This window comes from Equus asinus, chromosome 17 (genome assembly GCF_041296235.1).
Source record: "Equus asinus isolate D_3611 breed Donkey chromosome 17, EquAss-T2T_v2, whole genome shotgun sequence".
NCBI classification, from domain to species: Eukaryota; Metazoa; Chordata; class Mammalia; order Perissodactyla; family Equidae; genus Equus; species Equus asinus.
Genome location: NC_091806.1, coordinates 27,738,451 through 27,751,627, shown reverse-complemented (window position 1 = coordinate 27,751,627; position 13,177 = coordinate 27,738,451). Strand labels below are relative to the sequence as shown.

Below are 13,177 nucleotides of genomic sequence, written 5' to 3'. Positions count from 1 at the left end.
CTGGTTACATCCTGGTGGAGCCATCCCTGCCTCCCTCAATCATTTACACCATTAGTGTAGATGGTTAATGGGAACAAAAGGCGACTCCAGGGTGTCTTATCCCCAGGGCTATCTGCATTCTCAGCGGGCAGTTAAACATCTTTACATTTTTGCGCCCTTTAGGGGGTGAAAGCATTCCTTTGTCTTTTAGATTGTGGAGTTAACAGTTCCTTAAGCACACTACCAGAGAAAGTATCATTTTGTTAGTAAAGTAAAGGGCTGAAAAGCTAAGCTAAACTGTATATCTTCAAGAATAAAAAACAGAAATAAGTATAGACATAACCTTGCTAGAAAGCATGCATATAATTCAGAAAATATCAGGGGTGTCGGCTGGCCATTCTTCACTGAGGGGCATCCTTGCACCCCTCGGCCCTTCTACTCATCAATTATTTATTATTTATTGCTTTTAGGAGAAAACCTCTATAACATTTTAACAGAAAGCAGAAGGTCAAGAGTAATATATAGATACTTCTTGATCATCCAATTAACCAACAAACTTAGAAGGACGATGCATATATATATTTAGACAAAGAACTGGAGGGAGAAGGAAACATTAACCAGATAGAGGCCATAAACCTAATTCGACATCTTATCTGGACAGGATTCCTTTCTGCTTGTCTCAAATGGGACTGTGTGCTCCTCCGTTAATTAACTGAAAAATATCTTGAAAGTTACCTGCAGGTGGTCACATTCTCTTACTATATTTAATTTTCCCAGGAGGTAGTGCCTCCCAAGCAGCCACCCAAAGGAGTGAAAATGGGGGGTTAAGAAAGGAAAAGGAATGAAGGGCAATTAGAAGCAGCACAGGTTTCAGAACTATGTGAGGGGCTGGCCGGTTATTCTTCACCAAGGGGCGACCCTGCACCCCTCAGCGTTAATCGGCTGGACCCTGTCAAACAGCCGATCAAATGATGTAGCCATGGCTCCCAGCAATTCATATTTGATTCAACAAGGATTCATCAAATGTCCTGCTATGTGCCACTTGCTGGTTGTCCTTTATGGCAAAATCTATGCATTCTTAATTTTCATATAATGAGATATAACCTCTGCTCTTGAACAATTCATGATTCGATGCATTGATAAATCTTGGTTGCTACATGAATGAAAGATAAGAATGAGTGTTACCTGGCTGAGAGTAGAACTTCAGTTACTGAAGTGGTGTGGATAAAATTGGGCAGAGAGTAGCAACAGTCATGAACTAAATATTTACCATATACTAGGTCTTTTACACATTAACTTGGTTAGCTCTGTTTAGAATATTTCCATAAAAAAATTGTAATGCCCACTTTACAGACAAGAGAACTGGGGCCCAGTAAGATTTCGTGATTTGCTGGTGTGAGACGCTGATGAGTAGCTTGCTAGGAAGCAGCAGGCAGCAGCTGAAACCAACCTAAAGAGAGAAGAAAAATGTCTAAGCTTTCCCCTGAAGATATTGCCTGGGCTTAGGATGCCACTTACCTGAGAAACTGTGAGAAGAAAGGAAATGAATATTGTAATAGTCCAGCTATTGCCAAAATGCCACAACATTAGCCAAGCCAGGGCTTCCAAAATCAAGATCTGGGCAAGGTGAAGGAAAAAGAACCCGAGATTGGCATTGAACATATTCATAGCCTCTAATTTCCTCTGCAATTCTTGGAAATCTTCCACCAACTGGGACTGCAAAATAAATGTTCAAGGAATGAATTAGTGCTATAAGGGGAAAAGAAACACAAATGAACATAATTAAGAGTTTATTTTATTAACTTACTAATGCCTTAACTTTGTGAATAGAAACTTGTTAATATTAATAAATTTAATTGGGGAGAAGTATAAGCAAGAAACAATGAACAAGTAAAACCTTTAAAAAGGTTATGAGAGGGGCCAGCCAGGGTTGTTATGGTTAAGTTCTTGTGCTATGACAGCAGCAACATGGCAGAGTGAACTGTTCCCTTTGTCTCTCCCTCTTTTGAATTACAAGTAAATTGACATTCACTGACCAATAGAGGAAGTCCACACAGCACAACAGGATGCCTGAGAGACATGCAGCTATACATCTGAGCATGGATAGACTGGCCCCACGGGAAGTGACAGACAGGTGAGCACTGCCTACTCTCCCCTGGTGGCCCTGTGTGTGCACAGAAACACTTCCCAACCTGGAATGAGTGCTCTGAAAGTGGGTACATGCACCAGAGCGACTGTAGGAGGAGGTGGTGACAGCCATTAGCCTGCTCATGATCACTTTCCCAGCAGGGAGGTGGTGCCCACTGGGCCCCTACAGTGCCAAAGACTGGCCCTAGCTTGGTCTCAGGGAGTAAGCCCTGCCTGCCAAGCACAGGAGCCCCGTGGACTGCAAGCAGAGACTACAGCAGATATACATGCTTGGGCAAGCACATTCCAGGCCCATGCAAGTGCCCACAGTGAGCACCAAAGAGGAAATGGGTCCCATTGTGGCTGTGGGAAAAGGCAGCGGCATCCCTTAGCCTGCTGGTGATCACTTTCATGGCAGGGAGGGGGAGCCCACCATGGCCCAGTCTCACCAAGGAATGGCACTAGCTCAGTCCAGAAAGAAAATCCTGCCCACCAATCACAGTCTCCACAAGCACCTGAATGCACCTCAGGCTTGGGCAAGCACCCATTGTACTCCCACAGCTCCCAGCAGATGAGGTGGGGCAAGAAACTCTGTTCCTGCTTCTTCCTAGCAGTGACAGATGGATTCTGTGACCCAGTACTACCACAAATGCTGTGACAAAAGATTGGTTTCAGGGCCAACAGGGTGGCCTAGTAGTTAAGCTCACGTTCTCCACTTTGGTGGCCCAGGGTCCACTGGTTCAGATCCTGGGCACAGACCTACACACTGCATATCAAGACATGCGGTAGCAGGCATCCCACATATAAATTAGAGGAAGATGGGTAAGCCATTTGCTCAGGGCCAAGCTTCCTCAGCAAAAACAGGAGGATTGGTGACAGGTGTTAGCTCAGGGCTAATCTTCCTCAAAAAAAAATCAATCAATCAATCAATCAATCAATAAAGATTAGTTCATCAAACACTATTAGAAAAAGCAACAACAATTCAGACCAGAAAGAAAAGGACAATTCTCCAGAAACCAACGCTGAAGCCATAGAAGTTAACAAACTAAATGACAGAGAATTCAAAATAGCTGCCATAAAGAAATTCAACCATTTACAAGAGAACACAGAAAGACAGTTCAAGCAGCTCAGGAATAAAATGAACCTCTTCAACAAAGAGATTGAAAGTATAAAAAAAGATGAAGCAGAAATTCTGAATATGAAAAACGCAATTAATGAGGAAAGAAGTAATCTAGATTCCTTAAGAAGTAGAGCTGATGTATGGAGGAAAGAATTAGTGATTTAGACAATAAAAATATAGAAATTCTATAAGTGGAAGAGGAGATAGAACTAAGATTTAAAATGAAAGAACTAATTCTTTGAGAAATATATGACACAATTAGAAAAAGCAGGATAAGGATTACAGGTATTCCAGAGGGAGAAGAGTGGGAGAAACGAGCAGAGAGCTTGACCTAAGAAATAATAGCTCATCACTTCCCAAACCTGGGGAAGGTTCCAACTTTACAAATACATGAAGCTAATACAATGCCTAATTACATCAATGCTAAAAGACTTTCTCCAAGGCATATAATACTAAAAATGGGAAAAGTCAGTTACAAAGGAGAAATATTAAGTCCAGCAAGGCAGATGAAAATAAACTGCAAAGGACATCCTATCAAGCTTTCAGCAGATATCTTGGAACCAACACTACATTCTAAGAGAGAATGGAATGATATATTCAAAATACTGAAAGATAGAACGTTCAGCCAAGAATACGTCATCCAGTAAAACTTCCCTTTAGATGTGATGAAGAAATAAAAGTTTTGTCAGATAGCCAAAAGCTGAGGGATTTTATCACCACTAGACTTCACCAACAAGAAATAATTAAAGATGCCCTCACACCAGAAACAAAAAGGCAAGGTCTACAAAGCTCTGAGCAAGGAGACAGACAGACAGACATGATCATAAAACTGCAGCCCTGTATCAGAACTGGGAGGCAACGATACAATTGTAAGTTAAAAGATAAAGGGGAAGTAGGCATCAAAAGTAAGAATAAACACTTCAACTTGGTCTCAAAAACTCACAAAATTAAAAACAGAACAATTTGTAACAGCAATAACGCAGAAGGGGAGAGGAAAGGGAAAGAAGTTGCTTAGATTACTGGAGGTAAGAGGCTATGAGAAAATGTACGATCTCATCTATGAGATCGTTTAGACAATCCTGATGGTAACCACCAAAGAAAAAATCAGAGCAGAGCTACAATTCACAAAAAGAGAGAAAAGTGAGAAAACCTCCTTAGAAAACCACCAAAATGAAATGGCAGTCAGAAATACAAAGGGAGAGAAACAATGGAAACATAGAAAAATGAGAAAACAGGGGATAAAATGGTAGTATTAAGACCTCATATATCAATAATCACTCTAAATGTAAATACATTGAATTCTCCAATCAAAAGACACAGAATAGCAGGAAGATTAAAAAATAAGACCCAACAACATGCTGCTTCTCGGAAACACATTTCACCTCTGAAGACAAATATAGGCTTAGAGTGGAGGGATGGAAGACAGTACTCCAAGCAAATGGCAAACAAAAGAAAGGAGGGGTTGCCATCATTACATCAGACAAAGCAGACTTCAAGTTAAAAAAGACAATGAGAGACAAAGAGTGGCAGTGTATAATGATAAAAGTGACATTCCACCAAGAGGACAAAATACTAATTCATATATATGCACCCAACACAGGGACACCAAAGTACATAAAGCAATTATTAACAGACTTAAAGGAGAAAATTAACGGCAACACAATAGTAGTAGGGAATCTCAACACCCCACTACATCAAGGGACAGAACATCCAGACAGAAAGCCATGAGGAAATAGTAGATTTAAATGAAACACTTGATAAGATGGATTTAACAGATATATACAGATCTTTCCATCCAAAACCAGCAGAGCAGATAACACATTCTTCTCAAGTGCACGTGGATCATTCTCAAAGACAGACCATATGTTGGGAAAAAAGGCAAGCCTCAATACATTTGAGAAGGTTGAAATCACCCCAACCATCTTTTCTGACCATAAAACTATGAAACTAGAAATCAACTACAAGAAAAAAACTGGGAAGGACAGAAATATGTGGAGACTAACCAAATGCTATGGACATCCATTGGATCAAGGAAGAAATCAAAGTGGAAGGAAACTAGAAAATACCTAGAGAAAAACGAAAATGAAAATACAACATACCAGGTCTTACAGGATGCAGCAATGTCTGCCATAAGAGGGAAATTCATAGCAATACAGGGCCACCTCAACAAGCAAGAAAAATCCCAAGTAAGTAATCTTAAAATGCACCTCATAGAAGTAGAAAAAAAGAAAAAGAAGAAAAAAAGAAGCCCAAAGTCAGCAGAAGGAGGGAAATAATGAAAACCGAGAAGAAATAAATGAAATAGAGACCAAAAAACAGTAGAACTGAATTAAGGAAACAAAGAGCAGTTTCTTTGTGAAGACAAACAAAACTGACAAACCTTTTACCAGACTCACCAAGAAAAAAAGAGAGAAGCCTCACATAAATAAAATTTGAAATGAAAGAAAAGAAATTAAAACAGTACTACAGAAATACAAAAGATTACGAGAATACTGTGAAAAGCTATATGCCCACAAATTGAATAATGCAGAAGAAAGGGATAAATTTCTAGACTCATACAACCACTTAAAACTGAGTCAAGAAGAAACAGAGAATCTGAGTAGACCAATCACGAGGAAAGAGATTGAAACAGTAATCAAAAACTTCCCAGAAAGCAAAAGACCAGGACCTGATGGCTTCTCAGGATAATTCTGCCAAACACTCAAAGATTTAATACCTATCTTTCTCAAACTATTTCAAAGAAGATGGAATGCTTCCTAACTCGTTCTATGAGACTGAAATTACTCTGATACCAAAACTAGACAACGATGTCACAATGACGGAAAACTACAGGTCAGTATTGCTGATGAACTTAGATGCAAAAATCCTTAACAAAATATTGCCAAATCGAATATGGCAATGCATTAAAAGGATTGTACACCGTGATCAAGTCAAATTTACTCCAAAGATGCAGGGATGGTTCAAAATATGCAAATCAATCAATGTGATATGCCACGTTAACGAAATGAGGAATAATAATCACATCATCTCAATAGATGCAGAGAATGCCTTTGACAAAATCCAACAGCCATTTATGATAAAAACTCCCAGTTAAATGGGTATAGAAGGAAATTACCTCAACATAATATAGGCCGTATATGAGAAACTCACAGTGAACATCATACTTAATGGTGAAAAATTGAAAGCCATCTGTTTGAGAATAGGAACAGGACGAGGGTGCCCATTCTCTCCACTCCTATTCCACATAGGACTGGAGGTTTTGGCCAGAAGAATTAAACAAGAGAAAGAAATAAAGGTATCTGAACTGGAAAGGAAGAACTGAAATTCTTGCTGTCTGCAGATGACATAATTCTATGTCTAGAAAAACCTACAGAATCCACCAGAAAACTATTAGAAATAATCAATAACTGCAGTGAACTTGTAGGGTACAAATCAACATAAAAGACTCAGTTGCATTTCTATACACTAACAATGAACTACCAGAAAGAGAAATCAAGAATACAATCCCATTTACAATCACAACAAAAAGAATAAAATATCTAGGCACAAACTTAATTAAAGAGGTGAAAGACCTCTACACTCAAAACTAGAAAACATTATTGAAAGAAATTGAAGGAGATATAATGAAATGGAAAGATATCGCATGCTCATGGGTCAGAAGAATAAGCATAGTTAAAATGCCCACACTCTAAAGAAATCTACAGATTCATTGCAATCCCAATCAGAATCCCAATGACGTTCTTCCCTGAAATAGGACAAAGAAACCTAAAATTTACATGAAGCAGCAAAAGACCCCAAATAGGCAAAGCAATCTTGAGGAAAAACAACAAAGCTGGAGGCACCACAATCCCTGACTTCAAAATATAATACAAAGCTATAGTAATCAAAGCAGCATCATGCTGGCACAAAAACAGACAAGCAAATCAAGGAAACAGAATTGACAGCCCAGAAATAAACCCACATATATATGGACAGTTAATTTTTGACAAAGGAGCCAAGAATGAACAATGTAGAATGGAAAATCTCTTCAGTAAATGTTGGGAAAACTGGACAGCCACATGCAAAAGAATGAAAGTAGACCATTATCTTGCACCATACACAAAACTTAACTCAAATTGATTAAAGATTTGAACGTAAGACCTGAAACCGTAAAACTCCTAGAAGAAAATATAGGCAGTACACAAGTTGACATTGTTCCTAGCAACATCTTTTCGAATACCATGTCTACTCGGGCAAGTGAAACAAAGAGAAAGTCAACAAATGTTATTACATCAGACTAAAAATTTTCTGTAAAGCAAAGGAAACCATGAACAAAATGAAAAGAGAACCCACCAACTGGGAGAAAATATTTGAAAATCATTTATCCAACAAGGGATTGATCTCCAAAATATATAAAGAACCCATAGAACTCAACAATAAAAAAACGAACAGCTCAGGGCTGGCCCTGTGGCCAAGTGGTTAAGTTTGCGTGCTCCGCTGCAGGAGGCCCAGTGTTTCGTTGGTTCAAATCCTGGGCGCGGACATGGCACTGCTCATCAAGCCACGCTGAGGCAGCGTTCCACATACCACAACTAGAAGGACCCACAACGAAGAATATACAACTATGTACCAGGGGGCTTTGGGGAGAAAAAGGAAAAAAAATATTTAAAAAAAAAACAAAAACGAACAGCTCAATCAGAAAATAGCAAAGCATATGGACAGACATTTTTCCAAAGAAGATATACAGATGGCCAACAGACACAGGAAACAATGTTCAACATCAGCAATTATCAGGGTAATACAAATCAAAAGTACAATGAGATATCACCTCACATGGGTCAGAATGGCTATAATTACCAAGACAAAAAGCAACAAATGTTGGAATGGATGTGGAGAAAAGGGAACCTTCATACAGTGCTGGTGGGAATGCAAACTGGTGCAGCCACTATGCAAAATAGTGTGGATGTTTCTCAAAAAATTAAAAATACAAGTAGCATATGACCCAGCTATCCCACTACTGAGTATTTACCCAAATAACTTGAAATCAACAACACCAAGAGATTTATGCACCCCTATGTTCATTGCAGCACTAACAATAGTGAAGACATGGAAGCAGCCCAAGTGTGCATCGACTGATGAATGGATAAAGAAGATGTGTGTATATACACACACACACACACACACACACACACAATGGAATACTACTCAGCCATAAAAAAGACAAAATTTTCCCATTTGCAGTAACATGGATGGATATTCAAGGTATGATATTAAGTGGAATAAGTCAGACAGAGAAAGACAAATATTGCATTTCAATAATATGTAGAAGATAACAAATACAAGGAGAAAGAGAACAGATTAGTGGTTACCAGAAAAGGTGTTTGGAGGTGGGCGAAAGATAAAGGGGCACATATGTATGGTGATGGACAAAAATCAGGCTACTGGGGATGAACACAATGAAGTATATTCATAAATAGATAAATAATAAAGTACACCCAAAATTACACATTGTTATAAAGCAGTATGATCTCAATAAAATTAATTGAAAAACAGATATAAGTAGATTGGCACAGATGTTAGCTCAGGGCAAATCTTCATCACACACACACACACACAGACGCACGCGGACACAAAATGTTATGATAATTTTTTTCTCTGGAGGAGAGAAAGATGAGTAGTGATTTGTAAACTGTCCTCAAACTGTTACAGAATTCTGTTAGTTTCTTTTACTGAGTGGGGGTTGGTCAGTAAAGACATACATAAGTCTAACAGTTGTCTATAAAATCATCAGTATTATTTCAGGTGTCGAGTGATCTCTGGCTAGGCTCTGGGGAACTCTGTTGTCTATATGGACCTGTGTTACTGTAGTTAGTGGTACAGTTTACAAAGCGTTTTCAATGTCATCACCTGTGTCATCATATGTGCACATGGCTCTTGCATAGAAGATGAACAAGACAAATGTAATTCACTTAGATTAGCTCAAAGGATGCCTTTGCCGTGAGCTGCTCAATGGATCTACAGAAACAAGATACAGAGTCTCCAATGACATTAGTGTGTGTCTGCTGGCTGGAGGGGTCCTGGTCCTGTGGGCAAGTAGTATGCATATGTGTGTGTGTGTGTAGGTATAATGCCAGCGTTCATTTACAAGTTTGCCACATTATACTGGAGAGTCAGTGCAAAGGCTGGAAAGAACTATACCTTAGCTTAATGACTAGAATGGGTTTAAAATCAGAACAGTTGAGAAAGTGACCAGGGTATAATAAAGAAAGCAGGATTGTTCAGATGTAACAAAGGTGAGAAATTTGAAACAAAAAAGAGAAAGAGTTATGAAAATAATTCTAGAAGCCAAAAATTTTATTTCAAAATTTACTGATGGAACTTTAATAAGATCCTCTGCCTTGGACAAGTCTGGATGGGCTAATCTCTCAAGCCCCCATCAACCTTGAAATTCTGATGGCCATCGATAATTATAATATCATATCTAGAGTGCCTCTCAGCCTGGTCATCTTTTCCAACTCACTTATTGTAAGGAGTAGGGGCTCACCAAAGCCCAGAAAAGTGACAGATCTGAAATTTTCAACAAGTCAGTGACAGATCCTAGAGTTAAACTTATGCTTCCTGACCCCCAGTTGCATGCTCAAACACTAATTTTCTCTATATACATATTTCTGTCTGTGTATATATATATGTAGACGTATTAAAGAAAATTTATGGTAGACTTTTAGCCCCAGAGTCTAACACTGTTTTAGATTATGAATGATTATCTCATAGCTCTCAGCCACTAGTGGCAATTTATTTTTCATAGAGAAAGTTATTTTGAAAAATAATTGTGCTTTGCATCCTCTTCCCTTTTTAACCTAGGACTACCTGCCCTAAATGATGGGGACATATCTAGAGGTTTATCGACAACTAGTACCACCACTGAGTTCATGTTATTGACAGTATCTAAAATTTGTTTAGCATTGTCTATGTTCCAGACCCTGTGCTTTTAAGGCCTTTAACTGTTTCAACAATCTCCCAATAACTTTTGTGAGTTTGGTGCTATTGTTGTTGTGATTTTATAGACAGAGAAACAGAACCACAGAGAGGTTTGGTAGCCGACCTAAACACACACAACTTGTGACTGAGCTGGGTTGTGAGTCCAGGCTGTCCACCCACAGAGCACACTCATCTAAATAAAGAGCTGAGCTTCCTGACACACAGCCTTGTGGGATGAACGGGATGCATGGGGACCTAAGGAGGGAGCCTGAGTGTTCCTCTCAGGGCTGCAGCTAACCAGCTCTGTGACCTCCGATGCCTCCTGTCCCTGTGTGAGCTTGTTTCCTCATTTCCTACAGCAGAAACATAATCTTTATTCTATCTGCCTCACAGTGATATATTATCAGCACTTTGTGAAAATTATTTTACAAGAATTATACAAATGTAAGCTAATTCAAAAAACACATTGTTATAAAATGAAATGTTCAATATTAATAAAAATCCCTTCAAGGTTAATGCAAAACAATCCTAGGGAATTTTTAGTCTTCTAGTGACCCTGTCCTTTGAAAGATAATATATCAGGTAGCTGAAGTGTTAGACAAAGAAAGAGTTGTGCCTTGCCTTGGGGATATCTAAGGAATTGGTCCAGAAAGAAGTGACTTGGAGTCCCAGTTCTTTCACACACCAGCTATGGGAATTTCAGAGAGTGATTTATTTGCCCTGAACTATAATTTCTCAAATGTAAAAAGGGTTGTAGATAAGATATTCACATCTTTCATTCAATGGCTATTTATAAAGTTCTTAGTGCATGTCTGATCTTGCACCGATAGATCCTGAAGACAGAGATGAGCAAAATAGACATATTCTCTGCTCTCACGGACCTTTGTTTCACAGCAAACATAGATACAAACGTCAAACAAATAATTACAACCAGTCACGGGAAAAAATACAGCCGCAATTTGCCTGACATCAAGTAGGCGCTTAGAGACCTGCAGTTACTGTTTGGTTGGGAACCAAAAATTCCATTCCTTTGTTTTACAGAGGTTTAAGAGCTCTGAGGGTTTAAGGAAGAGGACATTGTTTTTGATACATGCAGAATCCACTCCTTCATGCTATGGTAGGTCCACCTTGGCATGTTGACTGATTTCTCACAGAAAACGATAAGTTGGCCCTGAAATATACCTTGTCCCCATCCTCTACATACTCTTGAGTCCTTAGACCTCACTCACATTTTTGTTTCTCCCCTGGCTGGGCTCTCCTGGAGCAAGCTCTCCGATGAGCAGGGGCTTAAGGTACAACTGCACAACGTCAAGCTTCGGGTGTGTGGCTCTGAAGACATCCTGTAAATCAGAGAGGATTGTTAGAGGCTTAAAAGAGACCTGTTGCTCCATAGATTAGTCCCCTTCCTTATCTCATCCTCTGCCCAACTTCGAAACCAATACCAGCTCTGTTATAGAGGATTTGTTTCTCACTGCAGGTTCATGCTTCAAGTTTATCAATGTTACCCTTGGAAACCCTCTCTGAAAACCTCATGGTGGAGATCCACCTACTGAATTCACTGCTTCACTAGGCAAGTCCAATGTAGCCAGGTTATCCCTAAGTGTTAAAAGAGATCACTGATCATTTTATTGAGCACCGGAAGAAATTGTTGGCTTCAGTTAATGGGCCACGATGAAACTTCAACGTCCAACATCAGGGTTAGTGTGGAAGTTGCTTACACTATCTGAGGCATGCAGCAACCAAGTCTGTCTGTGTGAATCATATCTCCCACCAAAGTCTCCTTCTTGTGTCTTGCTAAAAGCCCAGGGGAATGAGACTCTTGAATTAAGTTCTTTCTGAAGAAAGGTTAAATTTGATGATGGTAGCTTAAAACAAATGCATAAGAGAGCCTAGGAGCAAAGCTGTTGAGCTCTGGGTTGTCCAAAGTAGCACACTCTTGGCTAAGTTTGTTATTGAAGGAGTCTTCTCACTCTTCCTAAAAAGCACCAGGGCAGTCTCTGCAGGGTTTGTGACAGTCAGACACAGGAAGGAGTTGACCAACTATATTTACTATGTCAGGTCCCACATTGGTTAGCAACTTCAAGTACCTATGAGAAGCAGAAGTGGATCCTATATCCTGCTTATATTTGAAAGTAAGAGATATTCTCTTCCAGCCTAGGGATTTAAATAGTTTTGGGGGAAGGCTGATTCTCCAAGAGAAAGATGTTAGACTTCTTGCTATTATGGCACTTGGGACAACAGAGATTAAAAATGAACTATGATCAAGGTTGTGACTTGAGTACGTGGAAGCCATAGACATTATTCTGGAGTGCTGGTGTTTCATAGTACTAACAAAGTGTACCCTGGAGCAGCCTTCCTACATCTAAATCTGGCTTTGCCACTTACTAGCTGTGTAACAGTGGACAGGTCTCTTGACCTGTCCCTGCTTGTATTTTGTCTTCTCCAACATGGGGGTGATGATAAAAATAACACAGTTCATTAAGTTTTTGTAAGGATTATGTGACCTAATTAGAATCTGATTTGCATACAGTAAATTCTCATTGTATAATAGCTATGTTTCTTATATTTATACCTGTAGTGATAAGAACTCATTACCTACCTTCTCTTCAATACAGAATCCAGAGATTTTATGCCTAAACTTGAAAGCCTAATGGAGAGTGAGTTCTGAATTAATGAATATAATGAGTTCTCCATGTTCAAATGGTATGAGAAGAATTATATACAAGCCTATTCATAAGAAGGTGCTCATAGAGTGAATAAGGTTAACTAGAATGGTGAAGTTACCTAAGCCAGATATTCATGTCTGTTTGACTCCTCCAGCCTGTTTACTCATCCATTCCCTCATCATTTATTATAATTTATGTCTCCTAGATATCCTTGGCACTTATCCAATCTTCTCCCTTCCTGTTACACATGCCTTCCTCAGGCCTTCAACATGCTCCCTGGACTCCTTCTTTCACTTTGAATGACTCTTCTCTTAACTGCCAGGCTGCG

The 13,177-nt window shown here is 39.3% G+C and overlaps 1 pseudogene; it reads right to left on the bottom strand.

The window, feature by feature from the left end:
- LOC139040590 (fatty acid desaturase 2-like protein FADS2B) overlaps window positions 1-13,177 on the bottom strand; it is a 58,708-nt pseudogene that overhangs the window by 28,275 nt on the left and 17,256 nt on the right.